The sequence below is a fragment of the Lissotriton vulgaris genome, chromosome 2_1 (assembly GCF_964263255.1).
Source record: "Lissotriton vulgaris chromosome 2_1, aLisVul1.2, whole genome shotgun sequence".
In the NCBI taxonomy this organism is placed as follows: Eukaryota; Metazoa; Chordata; class Amphibia; order Caudata; family Salamandridae; genus Lissotriton; species Lissotriton vulgaris.
Window position 1 is genome coordinate 404,643,574 of NC_141687.1, and position 25,902 is coordinate 404,669,475.

Consider the following 25,902-nt stretch of genomic DNA (forward strand, 5'->3'; position numbering starts at 1 on the left):
TTGGCCCAGTGAGATTCTACCAAGTCACCTCAAAGACCATTTGAGGACCCGTTTGAGAAAGACACTGAAATAGGTAGGGATGATTTGTATGAAGAGCTCTTTTCAATAGTTAGTTGGCGAGAAACAGGATAGAGTCAGTAGTGTAAGGACCCAATGGCACCACAATGATCCCTGAGAGTACACAGAACCTTAGTGTTCCTAAGATAGATTACTTCTAAGATTCATACTTCCACAAACATCTTTGTCAGACTCAAAAAGATGACCAACCTCGACACAAGGACTAACTTCAAAAGGAGCCTTGAAACCATATGGGGGACTTACTGGGAAAAGGGGTGAGATCTTCAGAAGATAATTGAACCCAAAAAGAAGTTTGACCTCAGGAAGTGGTTTCTAGTATGCTCTCAGGACGAGCTATGCATCCATTCACTCGAGTGGTGATTTTGCATCCGAGATCCCAGAACTATGAGAGCATGCTTTGCAACAATGTGGAAATGATATGCAAACATCTGTTCTTTATTAAGCATTGATTTCCTTCAGGTCCAGGAGCAAATCATCATTGCTTAAGCCAGACTTGGCTTTTACATACATTTGAGCTCATTTGTCTACTATGGTAGCCTGCTTGCAAAGTAAATAATATGTTTCCATTGTTTAAAATCCCACTTGCTAGAGCCTTTATGGAAACCTTAAAATAAATCATCCCATCCAAGACCCTTTCAGTGTCCAGTCCTTGAACTTCAGGAACGGCACAGGACTGCGCTGCGTGCAGATTGTCCCGATCGAAAAAACCGCTCTGTGATAGTCGAGCTCAACGTCGCAAAAAGCAGAGTAAAAACGCTGAATAATCACCTGACATCTTCGGCGAAGGATCCAAGCCCGAATTTGACACACAAGGGCCAAGGAAGAACAAGAAAAACTTGCCTCCATTCCAAAATCGGACTCTGTGATGGAAGACTTGCCAGAAGGTCAACGTCCCGTAAGTACCGAGCGCCTCTTGACCCAAACTCCAACCCAGCCAAAACAAAAGGATTCGGTCCACCCCTGCCTTCGGGCCACAGTCTGCACCGAGAGGATGTTTCTGACACTCCGCCCTCTGACTCAGCACCGAAACACGTCGCTAAGCCTTCCGGCTCGTGATCGAGTTGGCCAATGTCTGGCACCAAGCCGAAACCTTGTAGGTACTAACCCCTCCTCTCCTCCTACTACACCACGTTCCCCCTCCACCAACTTCTCCACCATTGCAGCATTTACTGATTACACCAACTAACTCTCCACCACCAGTACCTCATGATGATGATGATGATGATTATTATGATATTTTACCAATAGACCCCTGGAAGGATTATAGCATGGATTCCAGAAGCCCACCTTCTGGCAGCATCAACTGTGTTGTCAAAACTGGCAGAAGATCTCAGCGGCTAGATGAAGGAAAGAATTTTGAAAATGGTGCAGTTGAGAAGGAGATCTAAAATGAGAAGGCACGCAATGATTGATTCTGTGGTTTTACTTTTATGGGAGCATGTACTATAGACACCAAACAGTATGACTTTACCTAAACAAAAGGTGCTTCATATCCCATTCATTCCCTATTTTTCCTTGCATTCATTTTTTATTCTTGCACCTGGAACATATGGATATTTAGATATTTATCTGGATGTTGATCAGGCTTTTTGTTCCTATCTATTCCTTCAGAAGGAGACTGGTGCTTGCCATTCTCATTATTCATTCTCTGAATCTTTAATCAAGACTAAAGTTTTCCAGGAGGTTTTATTCCCTTATGGGTTTTACTCTAATTTGGGTCACTCTTAAGGAAACACTTGGCACCTTGTACAGTATTCTTTGCAGGATGGCACTGTTTCTACTGGGAGGAATTACCCTTTCTCCAGGCAATCAGCAGACTGTTCAACTGTCCAGAACTTGACACATTATTTTGAAAACATAGTTTACTTTCTCTTCTGGTAATTTCTGCCAGCAAGGGCATTAGGAGAAAAAGGAGATAGTCCTTGACTACTTCTTTACAGCATGTGAATCTACAACATACATGCTACAAACAGAAAATTGTATTTATCTGATAAAGCCTTCTAGCCGCAGATTCCTTACCTTAGAATAATCCCCAGGCTAAATCTGGATGTTTTTGAGCATTACTCCTGCACACCAGTAGGTGGCATTGTTCTGCTCCATGTCTGCGTTTCCTGCACCGAAAGTGACATGCGCTGTACCTATACAGGTGCCATCCAATGTGCTGATGTCCATTCTTTTCTTTCCACTCCAGATAGCATTGATCATGTGGGAGCTAAATTCCATTATTTTTTGACTGGCTTTTTTTCTCTACTTTTTGTCAACACTTTTTTGACAGATTTTCTCTCCTGGTGTGACAGGATGTGGCCTAAGGAACCGGCTGGTTTCAGTCTATGAGTTGCCTGTCACAGCAGATGTTGGTGACAGACCTATACTGGGTGTGTTTATGGTGCTTGGAAAGGGACCAGGACTCCAAGACCTTCGTGATCAGCTTCACCATGCATCCGAAGGCGCTGAGGGAGCGATCCCTGAAGCTACTTCCCTCCCAGCCCTGTGACGCTCAAGAACGCTGCTTACATGGAAGGTCTCAGGACCGCTCGCAGAGCCGCACCGAGCGATCGTCACATTCAAATTTGTCTTGGATGTCAGGTAAGTGCCACAAGCACAAGAAATCGAAGAAGTCTGAGAGGTCTTCAACTTCGTTGCACCTGTTGAAGTCTTCGGACGAGTCGCTGGATCGTCAGCACTACAGGCCTTGCGCTTTGGATGAGCCCGACTCGTGGTACGCTCTGTGCCTCCCTGACTTTCCCAGAGCCTGAGCAATCCCTCCTCAGCTAAAAAAATGTTATGAGGCCTTGCACCTCATATTTGGAGGCCCTCTCTGGATCCTTGCTGGCAGGTTTGCCCTCTGCGCCAGTTGGGACCCATAGATCCCATGTTGGATCCAGAGTAGAGCTACTGGTGACACTGAGACTATCCTCTGGTCTTTAATGCTATGCCCTCCGGGACCAGCAACACCCTATAGCTGCGCCATCATTACTATCTTCATTCCTGACTCATACACGGTGCCGGACGGTGTGTCACCTGACACCGGTACCAGTGCCAACCGAAACCATGCTCTCTGGATCGCCACCACTGCCGTTTGCATTTGGCATGCCTGGAAAGCAAAAGACGAATGAGAGGGGTCTGAGGATCCTTATGGAGACCAGCATACCTTGGATAAGAATGAGCATGAGGACAACTGTAATGAGGAACTGGTGGAAGCCAGTGTGTTGGACACCTCACCTGACTGGGTTTGGTGTGTCCTCCTACCATGGCTATGAAAGAGAAAGACTCTTTCACTATGTTGGTGCATATGGCCGCTGAGGTCATGGACCTTCAGCCACCGACAGTGGCAGTCAAGACAAACATCTTGACGGAGGTGTTTCAGCCAGGAGTCGCACCATCTGAACCTCTTTTTCCCTTTAATGATGCCCTTGCCAATGTCCTACTCAGGGCAATGTTAAGGCCCTGGACAGGGCCTCTTGTACATAGGGCAGTTGCCCGCTGCCATCACTCCACTCCTTGGGACCGTAGTTTTCTTACCCAGCCCCCCACACCGGACAGCTTGGTGGTCCAAGTCTTCACCTCTAGGATAAGCCCCGGCTTGTTGCTTACCACTCCACCAAATAGGGAATCCAACAGGCTGGATATCTTTGACAAGGGAATGTTCTCTTCCACCAGCCTTGCACTGTTGTTGATGAACACTGCATTCCTTTTTGGAAATGATTCCCATGCGATCTGAGCCTCGGTTGTACAAGGGCTGCCTATGGTCTCAGGGGAGGCCTGAGCCAGACTCGTCCAAGCTATTGCTGATGGAAGAGGTGCAAACAGAACCGATTTTTGCATGTCAGGCCATTCCAGTTTAGATCCAGCCATATGCAAATCAGTCTTGACCCTGCTTCCCATGGGAACAGTCCGGCCTGAATTGCCAGGCCAGGTCCTCCCTGGACCAGAAACAAACATCCTGGGACTGGTTCGGGGTATCACGTCATCAGCCAGGCTTCATGCCTGGAGATTGAGTGGTGATAGTTGACAGCTTTTGATGTTTCTCCCGAAGTCTGTGATGTTAGTCTGGCAGCCAGGCGTCCCTCCACCAAGTTGATACATATCAAACCACCTCTCTTTATTTAAGTCACCTGTTGTTAGGTTTTTTAAAGGCTTGCAGTACATGTTTCCCCCCAGGCCATTCATCATACCCCAGTGGGATCTAAATCTTGTTGCCACCTTCTTGATGTGTGCACCCTTTGAGCCTCTGCATAATTGCTCTTTTAAGCTATTGACCTTCAAAACCTCCTTTCTATGGCCATACCATCGACCGGGAAGGCCAGTGAAGTGCGTGCACTCTCGGTGCACCCTGCCTACACCACCTGCTACATAAATAAGCTGGTCCTCCACACACGTGCCTCTTTCCTACTGAAGGATGTAAGTCCCTTCTTTGTAAGCCAGAACGCCACCCATGCGATCTTCTTTGCTCTGCCTCACTGCTCAAAAACGAGGAGAGATTCTACCATCTGGACCCAAAAAGAGCGTAGTCTTTTGCCTTGATCGCACAAAAACAAAACAGTTACGGGTTGGAAAGGAACTCTTCTTGGGGTCCATAAGAGCTAAGAAATGGAAGGCTGTGCAGGAATGGACAATGTTAAGATGGATATTGCTCTGCATCAAGATCTGCTACGCATTGGCCAAGAATCATCCCATCCCCCTTTGGGGTTTACGTGCTTATTCCACCCTGTGTTATCCCAGAGTCCCTGTCCTGGATATCTGTCAGGCAGCAGCGTGGGCATCTTTGTACATGTTTACCAAACACTATTGTCTGGACAGTGCAGGTCCTTTGTGACGGGCACTTCGACGTTTCTATCCTACAAAAACTTCTGGTTTAAATGGGCTTCGCAGACCCACCTCGGGGAGGGATGGCGTGGGTATCTAATCTAAGTTAAGTAATCTCTGGCTAGAAGTCTGTATCAGATGAACAAGCCACTTACCCTCGGTAACGCATTATCTGGTAGAGACTCTGTCTAGCAGCAGATTCCTTACCACCCCACCCATCCTCCCTGCAAACAGATTGCAGTGTAAGGAACACCATTCTCCTTTGATTTTTACACCATTGAACGGTGTCAGTTCTCATCGTGTCTCTGCTACTGGTGTGGAAAGTCACAAAAGTAACTGACATCAGCACGTGGGATGACAACTATATAGGTATTGCGCACATCACTTCCAGCGCAGCCGATGCAGATCCAAACAATGCCGCCTACTGGCATACAGGGGTACTGCTCAAAATCCTCCAGATCTAAACTAACTCCTTTGGATTATTCTAAACTAAGGAATCTGCTGCAAAATAGAGTCTCTAACAGATAAGGCGTTACCAAGGGTAAGTAACTTGTTCACCTGTAACAATCAGTGTGTAGCTTGTTATTGTAGATCGTGTGTGAACCTTTCCCTGTAATATGAGAGGAGCAGAAAGGAGAACACAAGATACCCATTCCAATGAGAAACATATGGACATAATCTAAGGTTGGGCCTGTGTCACTGTGCATTGTAGGTTTAGGGAAACTTGACCATGACCCATTCAATGCACGCCTAAAAATATCAGATAAATGCATAGCATGTAAATCTACAGCACAGCAAGCTTCAATCCGTTTGTTGTAGATCAGTCTTTTTTGATTTCAGAATGTGGAACGGGTCAGCATGGATGTTAAAGCCATTTATAGACACTTCAGTGTTAATAATAATCATGTGTGAATAAAGTAAATTATTTGAAACATTGAGCGCAAATAAGAATGAACCTAGTAACTATCCAAAAGTAGATAAACAAGATCAAGCGGAGAACAGGCCAACAACATTATTGTTCGAGGCATGTGAGCTGTAGATCACATGCTTTGCATATTCCTGCCATCTAGTGTTGGGTCCGGATGTTTGCAAGTTGTGTTTCTTTCAAGAAGTCTTTCCAGTCATGAGGTAGGTGACTCCTCCTTTCGGTGATAGTGTGCATGGGCATAGACTTCGTTTTTAGATTGGTTATTTCCGCCATCTGGTTTGGACGTGTATTGCAGTGCTGCGCTTCAAAACCGTTTCTTCAGGTTCCCCTTGGTGCGCAATCCACTCTACCCGCCTCGATATTGTTTTGAACACGTATCCCACTGCTCCGCGTATCGTATTGGTCGAGGAAAACCTCAATTTCGATCGACGTTCTTCAGGAAGGCTGTCAGGCCTAACCATGTCGGTCCACTGCTTAGTCGATGGAAAGGACTCTATTCAAATTCTGCCCTTGATGCCACACCAAGTATCCGCACACTGACTCGCACGGAGTGTGCAACTTGTGCTTGTCTCCGGAACACAACGAACAGGACTGCAACGCGTGCAGATCGTTCCGATCGAAAAAAATGCTCTGTGATAGTCCGGCTCAACGTCGCAAAATGCTGAGTCAAAACGTTGAATAATCACCGGACATCTTCGGCGAAGGATCCAAGCACGAATTCGACGCAAGAGGGCCAAGGAAGAGCAAGAAAAACTCTGTGATGGAAGATGGCTTGCCTCAAGGTCAGTGAGTACCGAACACCCCTTGACCCAAAACTCCAAACTCCAACTCAGTCGAAACAAAAGGATTCGGTCCCATCCCGCCTTCGGGCCAGTCGGCACCGAGAGGATGTTTCTGACGTCCAGCCCTCTGGCTCAGCACATAAAAACGTTGTTAAGCCTTCAGGCTCGTGATCGAGTCGGTTAAAGTCTGGCACCAAGCCAAAACCTTTACCTAACCTCTTTAGCCAAGTCTATGGGAGCTCTGCAGTCTCCCTCTAATCGGGGCTCTTTTCCTGGCTCCTTTTCCATGGAGGATCGAAAACCACGTCCTCAGACAATACTGCCACCTCCTACAAAGGCAACAATCAATCTTCCTCTACAAGGAGCTTCTTTAGAGAACGATACAGAGGCAACAATAACAAAGGTCGAGGCAGGGGTTCCACACCACGTAATTCCCCTTCCCCCAACAAGCTAATCTATCACCACAGACAAATGGGTGTTAGGAATTATCTGACATGGTTATTGCCTGGAGCTTATCAACAATCCTCCAAACATTCCACCACGTTCTCACAAAATGTCACCAGAACATTTACATCTACTTCAGCAAGAGGTCCAATCTCTCCTGTCCAAACGAGCCATAGAACCTGCCCCGTTACAACATCAAGGGACAGGCCTGTACTCCCTGTACTTTCTCATCCCCAAAAAGGACGGCTCCTTGATCCTTATTCAGAGAACTAAACCTCTACATACTTTCAGAGCATTTCCACATGGTGACACCTCAGCAAGTGCTCCCACTTCTACAGCAGGTCGATTTTATGTCTACTCTAGACTTAAGGGATTACAGTATGGGGGTCAACCCAGAGGTCAGGGGGACCTGGGTAATTATGTGGTAAAAATAGAGTGGTCCCTGACCAGATAAGAATAAATTTAAATCTTGTAACAAACAATCATTGACAGAAATATCAGCAGCACACTATTGTTTATTCACATAGTGTCAATACGTGTTTCACTGTATTTTTTCATTTTTAGTTTTTCTTATACACATATAAATAACATTTTTACAGTGCCCACTGTACAGGAAAGGGGAGGGGTAGTGCAGTGATCAGGATTGGCGTGGATAGGTGAAGTGACAAATCAATTGCAAATTTCTTTTAACAATTGAAAGTGGCTTCTCAAGAGAGCCATACAGGAATACATCCAAAATTGAGTTGGCATTCTTGTAACATCATACTAGACAGGTGTTAAAAATCACACTCTGATTATGTGTTCCAGTTAGGTAGTCAACGTTTCGACCCTCTTTGTAGGGATGTTGCCACTTACATGGCGGGTCTTCTTCAGGACAGAGGTAAGGGGGTGGGCATATCCTATGGGGAAAAGGTATTTTAAAAAAATTATTACTAAAAAATCACTCAATGAAAACTCTATACACAGAGGTACATCAATTGGCATCATACGTTAGTGTAGACCCTAAACTCAGGTCCAGTTAGACCATAAGGCAGAGGGGCTTCGAGCTTGTTTCTGTCTATTGTGACCTCTAAAACAGAAATTGGTAACAAAATTATTCTGTCTAATATGGCCAAACTGTCTAGGTGGTCTCTACACCAGAAAAGGTAACAGAACTAATTAGTCAAATAAGAGGAGTCTCTACAGAAATCGATTATCACGTTGCCTCATTGTGTGGTTGTTAGGTATTCTCCTTATTGGACAGTTATTGAGAAATACTTGGATTGCAAAGGTATTAGACCAATATCGAGCATTCTTTATGAATACTGCTTGGGGTGCGTGGTAAATTGCACATTCTCCCTAATTGAAAGGCATTACATAAACACTGGTGTCAGTATTTTGGGGTTACCTTATGTCTGGATGCTGGAGCAGTCCAAAAATGGTGTTAGAGAATCACGTTTTTGAAAACACGTTCCTAAAAAATATATATATACATGGTTTTAGGATTATCACTAATGCGTGGTTAAACTAGCATTATCACGTCACTGGCTGAGTGAGTTTACCTTGTACAAGGCAGGGGGTCCTCTTTAATGTTTGTATCTAAAGGGAATAGAATGGAGGTGGGCCGTAGTTAGATTAAGGCTCACGCATTATAAATTTAAAATTAAAAAGACCGCACGTAACAGCCACTGCTATTACCTGTTGGTTGGCGTCCCGATCTAGGCCAGGGTCCTAGTTCTATTCTGACTTGGTCACTGCAAAGAGGGGGAAACGGAATGGAATTAAGCTAGCTGACTCCATGATCAAGAAGGGCCAAAATTTCTTATTAGATACAAGGGGGAAGCGTGCAGAGCATCGCCCATTCCTACCTGGGGAAAACGGGTCAAAAATCCTCATCCCCGGCATCCTCCTACACTTTCTGCAGTCACTCCGGCAGTGTCAAGCTCGCGTACGTTGAAAACGGAAGACAAACACTTCCGCACCACGTGACCGCAAAGGCAATGGTAGAGCGACTACGCTGGTTGCCGTGGTTACTGGGACGGATCGTATATTATACTTATGTTGTAGGTTTAGGTGTTTGGACATAAGGTATCTTTATTGTGGAATAAAATTAAATTAAGTGCACCAAAACATCCTATGATTAACATAAAAAGGATTTGGAAGGATTTATATTGGATTTAACAGTATCAGTATCGAGTGCTTGAGACTCTCTAATTTACATATGGTCAAGGATACGTATCTCACTTTAGCCTAAGTACTGGTAAAAGTCTACAAACACATATTTTATTTTATTTTTCAGATTCCGGTCTGTTTTCAAATTACGGATTGCTCTGATCGGTAAGTCAGCTGGGACCCCAACAGTGTCTCTGAATGGGCCACGTAAATGCCGTCGCAGGGTATTAGAGTGGTCTAAAGTGAGACGCAAAAGCACTTTAAGCAACATATATATCCGTGTTCAAAAGGCTCCTTTAGATTGCATAGATCTTCACCCTAATGAAACAACGTTTGATGAACACCATACATTAATTCACAAAAACCCATCAGGTATTGCTCCTTGACAGAGACCACGTAACTACCTCACAGGGTGTTATAGTGGTCCATAAAGTAATCAAAACTGCTCCTAGCACGCTATCGAATCTTAGGGAATGACTCTCATTTCGTGAATTGGGTTACCGATCGAGAAGTTGGAGACTCCTGGAATTGACTTATGTGGAGGTTAACTTGTACATTAGATTGTTGCCATCTGTATGAAACTGCTCTCTAATTCATTCAGTCCCTCATTAATGGAATTGAAAAGGGTTATCCATTTCATTTCTCGCAGATTCAGTAAAGAGCAGCTGTTCCCACCTCCTGGTCCGAGATTGACTTTCTCCAAGAAGATCCATTTAAGATCCTCTGGTCCATGTCTTAGTGTTTTGAAATGGTCCACCAGGGGGGCGCCCACTTTTTCACATCTAATGCGACTGCAGTGCTGTAGAATTCTTGATTTTACTTTCTGTTGTGTTTGGCCTACATATATCATCTGGCAGGGGCATATGATACAATAGATGACATCCATGGTATTGCAGATTGTGTAATGTTTGAGAACAATTCTATGATGTTTATAGACAAACTCCTTCGTTTGAAGGGTGTAGTCACAGGCTTTGCAATTACCACATCTGTGGTGTCCAACAATGGGTAGCAGATTCCACATCGATGTTAGTGATGGCGGTGCTGGTGTCTCTAGGTAAGAACAGACCACATGCTCTCGAATATTTTTAGCTTTTTTGAACAAATGCATCAGTGGATTTCTTATTCCAACATCGTCACTGATCAAATTCCAATGCTTATTTATGACTTTTTTGATCACATTACTTTTTGTCGAGAACGTCGTCACACAAATTAGGCGGTCTGATTCAGGTTCTTCACGTCTGCTTCCTTGTAAGAGGGATTCCCGGGGGCTAAACCATGCTTGTTTTCTTGCTCGTTTAAACTTGTTTAATTAGCTCTTCTGACTTGTCCATATAGTGCTCTTTCATTGAACAATTCCGTCTTATGCGCAAAAATTGCCCAAAGGGCAAGTTGTCCCGTAGCGCCCTGGGGTGGTGGCTGGAATACTGCAAAAGGGAGTTTCTTTCCGCTGGTTTTCTGTAGAGTGTGGTACATAGCTTCTCTTCTTGTACATAGATGGATACATCCAAGAAGTTTATGGTAGAGGAACTAGACTCCATAGTGAACTGTATGTCTGTGGACCTTGCGTTAAGCCATGTATGGAATTCAGTTAGTTCTGACTGTCCCCCTTCCCAAATCATGATGATATCGTCTATATATACTCTAGACTTAAGACGCATATTTCCAAATTCCAATTCGTCCCGCTCTTTGCAAATTCCTCAGAGTTATGATAGCAGGTCATCATTATCAATTCACAGTACTACTGTTTGGAGTCACCAGTGCTCCCAGGGTATTTACCAAATGTCTGGCAGTAGTCTCAGCACATCTGAAAAGACAACACATCCATTTCTTCCCATACCTGGACAACTGGCTCATCAAAGCCAACACTTATCAAAAGCGTCTCCAACACACGCAAACCGCTATTTACTTACTTCACCAACTAGGGTATACAGTAAATGCGTGGAAGACTCATCTACAGCCTTTCAACACACATGCTTATCTGGGAGCCACAATAGATGCTCAGAAAGCTCTAGCCTCTCCCAATACAGCCAGAATTCACAGTATTCAGTCCCTTCTCACTCAATTTCAGCCCAACCAATCATTACCAGCAAACGTATTCATGCAACTGCTAGGGATGATGGATTCTTGCATTATATTGTTCCCCACGCAAGACTTCAAATGTGCAGGGCCGGACTGGCATTTCCATTGTGGGCTGGCAGGGTGGGGGCTGGTTTTGGGCCCCCTGGGGAAGCGTTTTTGTTACTGGGGGCTGGCAGTATCGCCCCCTGTAACAAACAGCTCGGGCGCATCCCTCTGCTTGCCCGGGAGGAGTTTGGGGGGGGCACAGGGCAGTTTGCCCGGGCTGATTTCGGCTCCCAGTTCGGCCCTACACGTGTCCCCTTCAGGAATGCCTAGCAAGTCAGTGGAACCATTCACAGGGTCCGTTTACCGATCTAGTGTTGGCAGATGGCCGCACCCATCGCTCTCTGCAGTGGTATAACCCACAACATTTATCCAAAGTGAGGCACTTTCTCAACCCTGTTCCACAGGCAGTGCTAGCTGCAGATGCATCGCTCACAGGGTGAGGCGCTCACCTACAAAGTCACACAATTCAAGGGTTATGGAGTCTAAAGTACAAGAGCCTCCATATACATCACCTAGAGCTACTAGCGTTTCTAGCGCTCAAAGTCTTTCAAACTCACCTAATAGACAAAACTGTCCTAGTCCACACAGACAACATGATAGCTATGTACTATATACAAAAACAGGGGAGGACATGCTCTCTCCAACTGTCACGCCTAGCACATGCCATTTGGAAATGGGCCATACATCAAAAAATGTATCTCCTAGCAAAACATCTTCCAGGAGTAAACAATCAAATTGCAGACCTTCTTAGCAAACCGAGACAGCAAATCCACGAATGGGAACTTCATCCCCAGATTCTTCTTCCTTACTTTCAGAAATGGGGATTTCCTCACATAGACCTGTTCGCCTGAGCTCAAAACGCAAAGTACCAAAGCTTCGCCTCCAGGTTCCCACACCCGCTCTCTATAGGCAATGCCATATGGATGAACTGGTCAGGGATATTTGCCTATGCTTTTCCACCTCTGCCACTCATTCCACTGGCAGTTGGAAAGCTCAGACAATAATCCCTCGAACTCATCTTTATAGTTTCCACATGGGCACATCAAACTTGGTCCACCACCATGCTCGAACTCAGTAGTTCCACACCAAAAGCTGCATCTCAACTCCAGTCTCCTTACTCAGAGCCATGGATAAATCACGCATCCAAATTCCAAGGAACTCAACCTAGAGATTTGGCTCCTGAAGTCATAGAGTTTGGTTATTTACAATTACCACCAGACTGGTGAATATCCTAAAGGAGGTTAGGAAACCTACTACTAGGGCATTTTATGCAGTAAAGTGGAAAAGATTTGTTATATACTGTAACAATAACAATATCTATCCTATTGATGCTTCAGTGCAAACCATCACCTGTTTTCTCTTACACTTACAGAAATCTGGATTAGCCTACACATCCATTCAATTGCATTTAGCAGCAGTAGCTGCATACTTACGAAACAGACAACACTTATCTCTATTCAGAGTACCAGTAATTACAGCCTTTATGGAAGGAATAAAAAGAATAATTCCACCAAGAGCTCCACCTACAACAGTATGGAACTTGAACTTAGTCCTTACGAGGCTAATTGGTCCACCTTTTGAACCAATGCACAAGTGTCAACTACAGTTTCTCTCATTGAAGGTTGCTTTTCTTATTGCAATCACTTCCTTAAGGAGAGGGGATGAACGCCAGCCACTAACTATACAATAGCCTTTCTTTCACCTTCACAAAGACAAAGTGGTTCTTCGAACCAATCCCGAATTTCTTCCTAAAGTGGTTTCTGCTTTTCACATCAATCAATCAGTTGAGTTACCCGTGTTCTTTCCTCAACCTGATTCTGTAGAAGAATGAGCTCTACACACACTAGATGTTAGAAGAGCTGTACTGTATTATGTCGAAGGAACAAAAGATTTTTGTATGACAAAACAGCTCTGTGTTGCTTTTTCACCACCACACATAGGCAATCCCATTTCTAAATCGGGCATTGCAAGATGGATCGTGGAATGTATCCAAACATGTTACGTGAAAGTGAAAAGAACCTTGACAGTACCCCCTAGAGCGCATTCCACCCACAAAATAGGGGTTACTATGGACTTCTTAGGGAATATTCCCCTAGCTGACATCTGTAAGGCAGCAACACCGCACACATGGCAACAAGCTAATGTAGGCCAGGCAGTACTTATAACACTTTTTCAAACAACTGGAACAGCTACAGATTAGCCCCCCGCTTTGGGAGTTTACTGCTGTACAGTCTATGCAAAGCATTGTTATGTGTCGATTTAGATACCGCATATAGGTTTCCCGATTTATGCCCTTATATAGGCACAATTCACATTGCCCTTATTTAGGCATTGAAATTCAACCTTTATTTAGGTATTATCCATGCATGGTCACCTGCATCCGTCCATCCACATCACAACAAGTTCTTGGAAAACCAGACTCTTAAGCCTTTAGGACTTCCCCTTGCTTGGATTATTGATTTCTCTAAGAACTTATTTATTATGAATGAACATCTATTCCTTAGGTGTTCATTCATGACGTTCCTCTGCCCGACTTTTACGTCAATACTGGAATTCCTAAACACCTTCAAGGTATAAATATACCTTCACATGCCATGGCAAACCACGGTTCGGCTGCATACTTGCACAGCACACAGCACACAGCTCGTGGCTCGCCACGGCAAGTTCGGAAGGAATTTGAGTTCCCACCTGACGCACTGACCAGACGTTGTCATCCTCCTCGCAGAGAATCCAGCTCCAGTATTTCTAACTCCCCTTGCGGGGGGTGTTAGAGATTGAGACACGGAAAGAGATTCCAACCTCTCTCCTTCTAAGGGATGGAGTAGACTAGAACCTAGAGGGACTCATGGCAAGTTTTGGCAAAACTAAACTATAGCTAGCTATACTTTAGTAAACAGCACCTACTTCTTACATCGTACTACTTAGAATATGAATATATGTCATAGCTACAAACTATGCTTTTGCAGTATTATTTTATCTTACTGCTGACGCTGTACGTATTATATTTCGCATTTTGTCTTATGATTGTAGCAACTCATATCTCTAGCACGAGAAATAAGACTGTTAAATAAACCCTTTTTATTGAAACGCCCGTCTACCTATTTCTGTGTAACTCTGTAGAAACGAAGCATGCACGATTGACTGAATGAAACTGTTATCTATTGTTACCACGATTCTGAGAAGAACTGTTCCGATTCTAAGGGAAAGGAAGTTGTCGTGTTTATGCGGTTGTCATAGACTAATCCCTTCTTGTTCATTTGAGAAGTTTCTAGTGACCTCTGAGTTAGCTGGCTCACACAAGTAATTACGTTTAATGTACTCGATAGAGTACTGACCTCAGTCTTATGTCAAATCTGTAGTGTATATTATTCCAATGCGCAGAGCCTATAAGGCATATAGGAACTACACTACAGCATGTGATCTACAGCTCACATGCCTCGAACGGATAATGTTACTTACCCAGTAAGCATCTGTTCTTGGCATGTGGAGCTGTAGATTCACATGCGCCCACCCACCTCCCCGGGTACCTATACCTGTTGCAGATTTCTTACTTTGCATAAATACGCATGGACATACATCTCTATTCTTCATTTATTAACGCCATTCTCACCCTCTGCGGGAAAACAATCTAACAATGGAGTTGATGCCCATGGCAACTATCACCGAAAGGAGGAGTCACCTTCCTCGTGACTGGAAAGACTTCTTCAAAGAAAATCAACTTGCCAACATCCAGGTTCATCACTAGATGGCAGGAGTATGCAAAGCATGTGAGTCTTCAGCTCTACACGCCAAGAACAGATGCTTACTGGGTAAGTAACATTATCCTTCAGTTACATTGAGCTGTGAAGAGCAAAGCTAGCTTTAATTCTTCACAACTGTAACCTTGATATTGGTAGCATTGTTCTATTTTATGCATATATTCATGACTGTTCCCTACTGCCAAATCATCATTACTGATCATAAACAGTGAAAATCTTTGCAAACGTGTGCGATTAAGAAAGTTCAAAACAAAGAGAAACATTTCTCCAAATAACGCAGAAAATCAGTATGCAAAGTAAACATTAGCTTTACGTTATTTATCTTTTAATATAACGGTGTAAGGAAAATATATGGTCCAGGCATATGGGCTGCAGACCACACACTATAGCATTAGATCACCATCTGGTGGTGGGCCCAGATGATTACACTTTGTTGTTGTCTTGGAAGAGTCTTTGTCTGTTGGGTGACTCCTCCCTTAGATCGTAGTGCGCATGGGCATCGACTCCATCCTCAGATTGTTTTTTTTTGCCATCGGGCTTGGATTTGTTCATCGTTCGGTCCCGTTACGATCTCTTTTCGAACCCATAATTCAATCTACAACATTGGCATCGTCTTCGACACTGATTCCGGTTACCCGCGTCGAAGAAAGGATACACTTCTCGATTCCAGCGTTCGTCGAGGCCGTCAGGCTCAACTGCGCCATTGGACCTTTGGCTCATGGAAAGAACACCCTTCAAGAAGTGTCCTCAGTGTGGACACAAATTTCCCCACACTGACCTTCATTAGGTTTGCAACCTGTGCTTGTCTCCAGAGCACGAGAGTCGAGACTGTGAGGCCTGCGCTTCATTCCGGTCCAAGTAAACCATCAGGGACCGTCTAGCTTGAAGAGCTATGGAGCAGTCATCATTGTCGACACCAGACCTCAACATCGACGAGGCGACGATCGAGGTAGACACGCCGAAGAACAGCAAGAAGACGTCGCAGAACAGCAAGTAGACGTCTCTTCCGAAGCGGATGATTCAGCTTCCGGAGACGAGGATCGATCCGAGGATTACGATCTTCTTCCAGCTGGTCAACAGGTCGTGAGTAAGAGCGTCGACCCTGTTCACCCCACCATATCGGGACAGGCTTCGGTTCCACCTCCACCTTCGGTTCCAGGTGCACACTAAGCAAAACCTTCCAACGCCCCGCCTTCAGGCTCAGCAGCGAAGAGTACTAAAAAGCCTTCAGTCGACTCGGGCTCAAGTCAGTCTGTTGGTCATGAAAAGCAGAAGGTACTAAAGCCAAAGTCAACACCGGTGCCGAAACATCCCTCGGTACCGAAAATAGGCGAGCCAAAATGAAGTTTGGCGCCGAAAGAGGTTCCCAAAGTTACCGAACCGAAAACGACTCCGGTTCTGAAAAAAGCAGACCCGAAAACAGTTCCGATATCGAAGCATGTTTCGGCTCCAGAGGCAGACGAATCTAGACACATGGGAACAAACACTTCGGATCCAAAAAGCACAGATCCAAAGAAAAGACAAGAAAAGCCTTCGGAACTGAAACTAAGAACCGTTCCAAAGACAATAGACACTGTAAAGTCCAAAACTTTCGGCCCCAAAACAGATAAATCGGCGCCGAAAAAGGACTTGCCAATAGAAGAGCTTTTCCAGCCTGATGCAAGGCAAAAAAGTTTTAAAATTCATCCAAAGAATGGACATGTATACACAGTGCCTGAAAAGAGGAAAATGAACTATCCTAAACCACCGCCAGTTCCTCTTAAAAAGAATGTTCAAACTTCCCCTATAAGAATTAATTCACCAGAAGTAGAAATGCCAGTAGATATCTCTCCTGTACATTCTCCAGCCAGTACACATAGCTTTATACCACAACATGAGGACTATGGGGATACCTACTCAAAAGAGGTAGAGAGTGAACATCAAATGGATGTTATTAATGATCCAGATGATATGGCTGGGCCATCAGGTGACCCATGGGAAGACTATAATGCACCAGATGCACCAGATCTACCACAAGACGAGGCATACCCGTCTAGGCCATCTCCCCCTGATGACACCATTGGGTTCACACAGCTCATTCATAGAGCAGCCACTTTCCATGGAGTAGACTTAAATACAGATCCAATAGAAGAAGACTTTCTAATGGACACACTGTTATCTTCACATAAAACCACTACCACTTTGCCAATACTTAACGTAGTGGTTAGGCACGCACCAGAAATATTTAAAGACCCAGTCAGAGCCAGGGTAATTAACCCTAGGCTAGAAAAGAAGTACAAAGCAGCTCCAACTGACCTAGCATATATTAAAGGTCAGTTGCCACTAGACTCAATGGTAGTGTCAAATGCGAGAAAGAGAGCTAACTCGCAGACAACAGGGAATGCTCCACCTGATAAAGAGTCTAAGCTTTTAGATGCTTCAGGAAAACGCACCATCTCACAAGCAGCCAATATATGGAGGATTGCTAACACTCAAGGTCTGTTAGCGAGATATGACAGAGCTCATTATGATGAGTTAGAGTCACTCATGCAACACTTGCCAGAACAATATAAGACTAGGGCTTCTGACCTAATACTGGAAGGCAAGATTATAACAAATACCTCCGTAAGATGCGCACTAGACACTGCAGACACAGCATCTAGATCAGTAAATACAGGGGTACTGTTGCGCAGATATGCATGGTTACGCATCTCTGGGTTCAAACCAGAAGTACAAGCCAGTATATTAAACCAATCATTTGACTAACAGCATCTTTTCGGCCCAGCAGTGGACAGTGCACTAGAATAGATGAAAAAAGATACTGATACGGCAAAATCAATGGGAGCCTCACAAACGCAAACCCATAGACCATCCTTTCGTCGTTCCTCATATAGGGGCACCTCTAAAGATTCCAAACTAATAACACCTCCTCTTCTTACAAAGCGCCCAACCAAACCTCACCCAGTAAGGGATATTATAGAGGAGGGTATTGAGGAAACAACAATAAGGGCAGAGGTAGAGGCAACAACAATCGTAACGCCTCTACCCCCAATAAGTGACTTCCCTCCCATCCCCCTAGACCATTCCACTCCTGTCGAGGGGAGATTACAACAGTTCCTACCTGTCTGGAACTCCATCACCACAGACAGGTGGGTGAGACAAATAATTCAGTCAGGTTATTGCCTGGAGCTCACTTCCACTCCTCCAACAATACCACCCAGACAGCGTCCCATGTCACAGGAACATCTCATACTATTAAGACAAGAGGTGGAATCTCTACTGCAAAAGAATGCAATAGAACCAGTCCCTAAACAGCATCTAAACACAGGGTTTACTCTTTTTATTTTCTCATACCCAAACAGGACGGGTCCCTCAGACCTATTCTAGATCTAAGACCCCTAAACCTGTACATACAATCAGACTACTTTCATAGGTCACACTACAACAGGTTCTACTGTTGCTAAAGAAAGGCGACTTCCTTGCCACACTAGACCTCAAGGATGCCTACTTTCACATTCCCATTCATCAATCTCACAGAAAGTACTTACGGTTTGTACTAGAAGGCCAACACTACTAATTCAAAGTACTCCCTTTCGGAGTAACTGCAGCACCTCGAGTGTTCACAAAATGTCTAGCAGTAGTAGCTGCACACTTAAGAAGGGACAACATTCATGTCTTCCCATATCTGTACGACTGGTTAATAAGATCAAAATCATACAACCAATGTGTGCAACACACGCATCAGACGATCTGTCTGCTGTACAAATTAGGGTTTAAGGTAAATCAAAAGAAGTCACATCTCCAACCGTCCCTCTCTCAACAGTATCTAGGTGCCACAATAGATACTTCCACGGCGATAGCATAACCCAACAAGAATTACAAATATGCACAATCTCATCAAAAGATTCCAGCCACAACACTCACTACAGGCTCGAGGGTTCATGCAACTAATAGGAATGATGGCATCTTGCATTTTCTTAGTACCATACGCAAGACTACAAATGCGCCCCATACAAGAATGCTTAGCAAGTCATGGAATCAGGCCCAGGAACAAATAACAGATCTGGTGGTGGTAGACGACCGGACATACCGCTCTCTGCAATGGTGGAACTCCAAAAACCTTTTCAAGGGCTGGCCGTTAATAGAGCCTGTTCCACAAATGATACTAACTACAGACGCATCTCTCAAAGGATGGGGAGCACATTTACAGAGACACACAGTACAAGATACATGGACACTGCAACAAAAATTACTCCACATAAATCATCTGGAGTTTCTAGCTCTAAAATCGTTTCAACATTACCTGTCAAACAAAGCTGTACTAGTCCGGACGGACAATATGACAGCAATGTACTACATTCGAAAGCAAGGAGGGACACACTCCCTACAGCTCTCCCTGCTGGCGCAGAGCATATGGAGGTGGGCTATTCCTCAAAACATTTTCCTTCTAGCAGAACATCTACCAGGAGTTCACAATCAAGTGGCAGATCTGTTAAGTCGTCAGAGACAACAGATACACAAATGGGAACTTCATCCTCAAGTTCTTCAGACATTTTTTCAAATGGGGGGTCAACCAGAGATAGATCTGTACTCTAAATGTCCAAGCTTCGCTGCCAGATACCCACACCCATTATCCAAAGGCAATGCGGTATGGATGAACTGGTCAAACAAATTTGCGTACGCTTTTCCACCTCTCCCACTAATTCCATTAGTGGTACGCAAGCTACAGCAACATTCTCTCACATTGATTCTCATAGCACCAACGTGGGCAAGACAACCGTGGTACACCACGCTGCTAGACCTCTCAGTAGTACCACATCACAAATTTAAACTCTCCCCACATCTACTAACACAGAACCATGGAGAGATAATGCACCAGACCCAATGCAGCTCAATCTAGCGAGCGGGCTCCTGAGGTCTTAGAATTCAGATATCTAAATTTACCCCCTGATTGCATGAATGTCATTAAAGAAGCAAGACGTCCTACCACTAAAGCATGCTATGCAGCAAAGTGGAAAAGGTCTGTTGTGTATTGCACACATAACGTCAACCCATTAGATGTTTCCATATAAAACATCATATGCTATCTGTTACATCTGCAAAGATCTAACTTAGCGTACTCTTCAATCAGGTTACATCTCGCTGCTATAGCAGCACATCTCCAAAACAGACATTTGTCATTGTTTAGAGTACCTGTAATCAGAGCGTTTATGGAAGGACTCAAAAGAATAATTCCTCCCAGAATCCCACCCTCTCCAGTATGGAATTTAAATATTGTTCTCACCAGACTTATGGGTCCACATTTTGAACCATTACATAAGTGTGAATTACAGTTCCTTACATGGAAAGTTGCTTTTCTAGTGGCAATTACCTCACTGAGGAGAGTAAGTGAGATTCAGGCATTGACAATTCAAGATCCATTTATACAATTTCATCACAATAAACTGGTTCTTAAAACAAATCCAAAGTTTCTGCCAAAGGTCATTTCACCGTTCCACCTCAACCAATTGATTGAGTTGCCAGTATTTTTTCGCCAACCGCAAACGGTTGCAGAAAGAGCTCTACATACATTAGATGTAAAAAGAGCACTTCTCTACTACATTGATAGGACAAAGCCATTTCGTAAAAGTGAACAATTGTTTGTGTCCTTTTCACCCCCACATAAGGGCAATCCTATTTCTAAATCAGACATTGCAAGATGGATTAATTGCATTCAGATTTGTTACCAGAAAGCAAAACGCACTCTATCCATTCCTCCTAGGGCTCAGTCTACCCGTAAGTTAGGAGCAAATATGGCATTCCTAGGAAATATACCATTAGATGACATCTGTAAAGCAGCTACATGGTCTGCTCTGCACACATTTACAAAACACTACTGTGTAGATCTGCAGGCAAAACAACAAGCAAGTGTGGGCCAGGCTGTACTCAAGACATTATTTCAAACTACTGCAAAAGATGCGGGTGGTCGCCGCTAAGGGAGAAACTGCTGTGCAATCTATGCCATAGTGTGTGGTCTGCAGCCCATATGCCTCGAACGGAAAATGCTACTTACCAGTATGCATCTGTTCTTGGCATGTAGGGCTGCAGAACCACACATGCCCACCCGCCTCCCCGGCTACCTGTATCTGTTCCAGTACTATCTTATTTAGGTACACAACACATGGTCATCTTTATCTGTATTCATACAAACTCCATCATTTGCCCAGTGGCGAAAACAATCTGAGGATGGAGTTGATGCCCATGTGCAGACAAAGACTCTTCCAAGACAACAACAAAGTTTAATCATCCGGGCCCACCACCAGATGGTGATCTAATGCTATAGTGTGTGGTTCTGCAGCCCTACATGCCAAGAACAGATGCATACTGGTAAGTAGCATTTTCCTTTTTTTTATTTGAAAATTACAAAATAGTTTTAAAACAATCTTGTATCTCAAACCTTTTTTCTTTCGCTTCTGATCCATATATGGAGATATTTTAATTGAGGATAGTTAATGAAAGCATGCTGCTCCATTGCAAGGCTTTAGTCAAGAGCTTAGAGTCCTAGAGTGAATTTCAGATCACTATAGAAGTATACTTACACCGAAGGGGAATGGAACTTGACTGACCCTACTTTCCATGCCCCCTAGCAGGTGTCTTTCAACTTATTAATTAGGATGACCTAATTTTTAAATCTTGAGAAATGCATGGTAGCACGTTGCATATCTATTATGGAGGGTGTTGCTTTTTAGAATTTTTTGCACACAAGGGATTGTGCAACATATTTGAAAACCCAGTCTCCAGCAGCTTAATGAATGATCGGTACTTATAAAGCGCGCAGCTACTCCAGCAGGAGTGTCCCAGTGTTAACAGTTCACATATGACTGCCGTACTAGAGGCTTAGCCCTTAAAAATCCATGTTTTCAGTCATTTCTTGAAGTGGGTAAGATCTAATGATGCTCTCAGTGCTACCGGCAGTTTGTTCCATGCTTGGGCTCCTAGGAAGCCAAATGATCTCCCAACTCTTCGCGCCACGCGTGTTTTGGGGATGCAGGCCAAATCGGCAAAGGATGACCTGAGTGCTCCCGTAGGTTTGTAGCGGCTAGCTCGCTTTCTAAGGTAGTCTGCGCCAAAGCCATGGAAGGCTTTGTAGAAAATTGCCATGGCCTTGAAATGTATCCACTCCCTTACTGGAAGCCAGTGTAAAAACTTAAGATGAAGGACATATGCGATCTGGGTTTCGGTCTGAATTTTGCACTACCTGAAGGCGCTGAAGAAGGTATTCCGGTAAACACAGGTAGAGGGCATTGGCATACTCCAATCTAGACGTTACCAGCTCCTGCTCCACTATCTTCCTGGAATCTGAAGGGAGAAGCGGAAGGAATTTCTTCAACATCCTCAGTAGGCCAAAAAAGGTACCCATTAGGGCCTGAACCTGGGACCGCGTCAAGAGCTCATTATCGATGTAGATACCCATGTTTTTGACTGTAGATTGGGCAGCACTGGGAGGGGAGAATTCTGCGGGCCACCATTGGCTCCAGATGTTCACAGTGGACTGACTGAAGAAGACAATCTCGGTTTTATCAGATTGCACTTGAGTTGATTTTCCTTCAGCCAGCTAAAACCCTTGTGAGGCAAGATCTAACTGCACCCCCATTGAAGTCTGTGTCTTTGGCGCAAGTAAAAATCAGCTGCGTATCATCAGCATAACACATTATTTTGGCACCCTCTGCCTCTGCCAGGGAAGCTAGGGATGACATGTATACATTAAAAAGAGTTGGACTTAGTTAGGAGCCTTGCGGGACTCCAACCTGCGTGCTGAGCATAGAGGCTGAAAATGGGAGAGCCCAGAAAACCTGTTCTTTATGCTCCAAAAAGGATGTTATCCCCCATCATCCAGCTTGTCTTTGAGATGTTCCGTCACCTCCAACTGGGCTGTCTGTGTGCTGCAGTTGGTCCTATAGCCAGATTGCGTGGGGTGCAGGAGATTGTGATTCTCCGCATATTCCATAAGTACTTTGTTAACATGGTTCTCCAATACTTTGGAGAAGGCCTGGAGGAGTGAAATGGGTCTGTAGTTTGTAGGAACCTTGGGGTCCGCATTTGTTTTTTTCCGCAGTAGCAGATTCTTATCCTGCTTCCAGAGTGGCGGCACAATGCCAGTTTCTAGCGAGGAGTTGATTACCTTATTGATAGGGGCGTTTAAGGTGTCTGCTAGAGCGGGTATCAGTTTGGCAGGGCACGCATCTGTTGGTGATCCCGACTTGAGGCCCATTAGATATGTAAGTGAGTCCTCAAGTTCAATGGCCGGGATCTGTAACAGTGGTGGCCATTGTGAGAGTGCCGGGTGGGAAGGGGTTGAATGATGTTTCCTTCCTGGGTGCGAGGAGAAGAGATATCCTTCTCCACCACTGTGGAGAATGACTGCTGGATCATAGTTATCTTTTCGTGGAAGGAAAGGGCCACCTGGCTCATCCAGTCTGCTGATAACTGGGCTTCCTTGCTCACTGCCTTAGGAGCCATAAATGACTTTACGATATTAAAAGATTACTCACCCCTGTTGTTGGTTGTTGTAATTTTATTCTCCAAATAGTTGCTTTTGGCAATTCTCACCATTTTGTAGTGTGATTTTAGAGCTGCCTGATAAATATTCATATCCTCCGAGAGATAATGCCCACGCCGCTTTCTTTCAAGGCCTTTGCATTTGCTTTTGCGGATTCATTGAACCAAGGCGCCGAACAGCCGGTCCACCTAAAGATCAGTGGGGTGACTGCATAGATGTTAGTCCTCAGCCATGCTTCTAAAGTACAAGCGTCCGCTGAGGGATTGCCCACTAGAGAGGGGACTGAGGAGTCAAGCGCCCTCTGAAGAGAAGCCAAAGATATTTTATTGAGGGCTCTGAAATTGTGTTCAGCCTTTTCCTCCTCTAAAGGGACATGCTTCCCTGTAACTGGTATCCGAAAGTTAACCAGGAAGTGGTCTGGCCACGTTAGGATCCGCCTCCATTTTCATATTGCAAAAGATTTGGTCTAAAAGGTGTCCCAGTTTATGAGTAGAAGCCATGACAAACGGATTAAGATTAAAGGCTACCGTGATTTCGTCCAGGGCCATCACTGGGGGGTCCGATGACTTGTCTAAATGTAAGTTCAGGTCCCCAGGATGAGAAGGTGCTTATATCGTAGGGCAAGCGGTGTAATGCATTCCTGTAGAGAGTTGAAGAAGTTTTGAGATACGCCCGGTGGTCTATAAATTAGCATCCCCGCAATGCATTGGTGCAGTGAAAGAGTGCAGCGGAACCCCAGATACTATTCACCTTCCACCTGGTCCAGTACAATAGAGGAGCACTCTAGTTCCTGTTTGAAAACAATGGCACTCCCCGTCCTATTCCTTCCTGATGGTCTTTCCTCATAATTTTATAGCCTGCCGGAAAAGCAGATGCAATGGTATCATTACAGGAGTCTGATAGCCATGCTTCCATAAGGAACATGAGGTCAGGGCCGGCTACTGGGCTGTTTGGAATGCTGCTGAGCTGGGGGCTGATTTCGTTCATGGAGACCTGCGTGTGCTAAACGAAATTCGTTTTGCGTTAATTATTTTGAAGCACACGCAGGTCTTCATGAACAAAATCAGCCCCCACCACAGTGAAATCTGCCCCCAGCTCGGCAGCATTCCAAACTGCCCGGTAGTCAGTCCGGCCCTGCATGAGGTCGGGGTTCCCAGCTAATAAAACATCATAGATTTGTGCCTCATGCCTTTGCAGGGAGCGAGTATTAACACCTTGGCTGCTGATTGAATTCCTCCCCTGTGCTGGACAATGCAGAACAAGGTGTGGTTGTGACGGAACCATTCCGTCATCAGCACAGCTCAACCGTGACTGATGACGGAATGGTTCCGTCACCAGCATCGAAGGGGTTAAGCAGTATAGCTTTAGGATGCTTCCCATGTCTTCATGAGCTAGTTGTCTTTATACTCTGAACTTGTCCTGTGGAAGCATCCTCCCTACCTCTGACCGGAGAACAGTTGCAGTGAGAGCAGTGAGATATAACTACATTGTAAGTGCTTACCGCGGTATTCTGGCACTTAAGGAGGTTGCCTAGGTTAAGTAGTGTATCCCGACCATAGCTAATAGTAAGCGTCATACTTGCGGTTCGACGGGCAGCATGGACAGCGCCGGCCGCCTCCGAGACGCTGACTGGCGCAGGCGGGCTTGCATTAGGCGCCCCAGGGGCGTGTCCGCTGCGCGTTAGTGGCATCCCCGGTTAAATACCCTGAAGCGCAGGGAACAGGGAGGAGGCTAGATTGTCTCCTTCCCAAGATGGTGGCCGCTAAATGGCCCAACGGAAGTAGGAGACCCAAGGGGTAATCCTCCTTCCAACCAAACAGCGAAAAGCTGCTGTGGACCAGGGAGAGTTGGCGGGGAGAGGTTGAAAACCTGGAGACTCGGTGAGTGTCCAGGAATTAACTGATAGCAAGCAATACTCCCAACCAACACTTTCTAATACAAATTATAGCAAGCAGTTTAAAAACGAAATGCAATTTTAGTAAACACAGTTTAAAAACGGTTAAGAACAAGTGCCTCTTTAAGCAGGATTCTAAAACAGACTGGCAGCCCGACTGTCAAATAGTATCTGATCCGCATAACATTTTGTTTGTACATAGAATAAATAGTTGCTGATTGTTTCCTTTCCTCTGGTGCAAAAAGTAAATATCAAACTGCTATTTGTATAGCTTCCAAATTTCTCCAGTGTGTAATTTAAATTCAGATCACTGAAGGTTTACACTTCTCCACTGTAATAGTATGGTTTGTATGGTGCTTTAGTGTAGGAGGCCTGCACTGCGGCTCAATATGACTGGTGTGTGCATGGGGGAGGGAAAA

At 44.7% G+C, this 25,902-nt stretch overlaps 1 protein-coding gene across 2 annotated transcripts in view; it reads left to right on the top strand.

Annotated features, from left to right (window-relative positions):
- NBEAL1 (neurobeachin like 1) overlaps positions 1 to 25,902 on the top strand; it is a 916,399-nt gene that overhangs the window by 773,032 nt on the left and 117,465 nt on the right. The gene's annotated exons all lie outside the window — the stretch shown is intronic.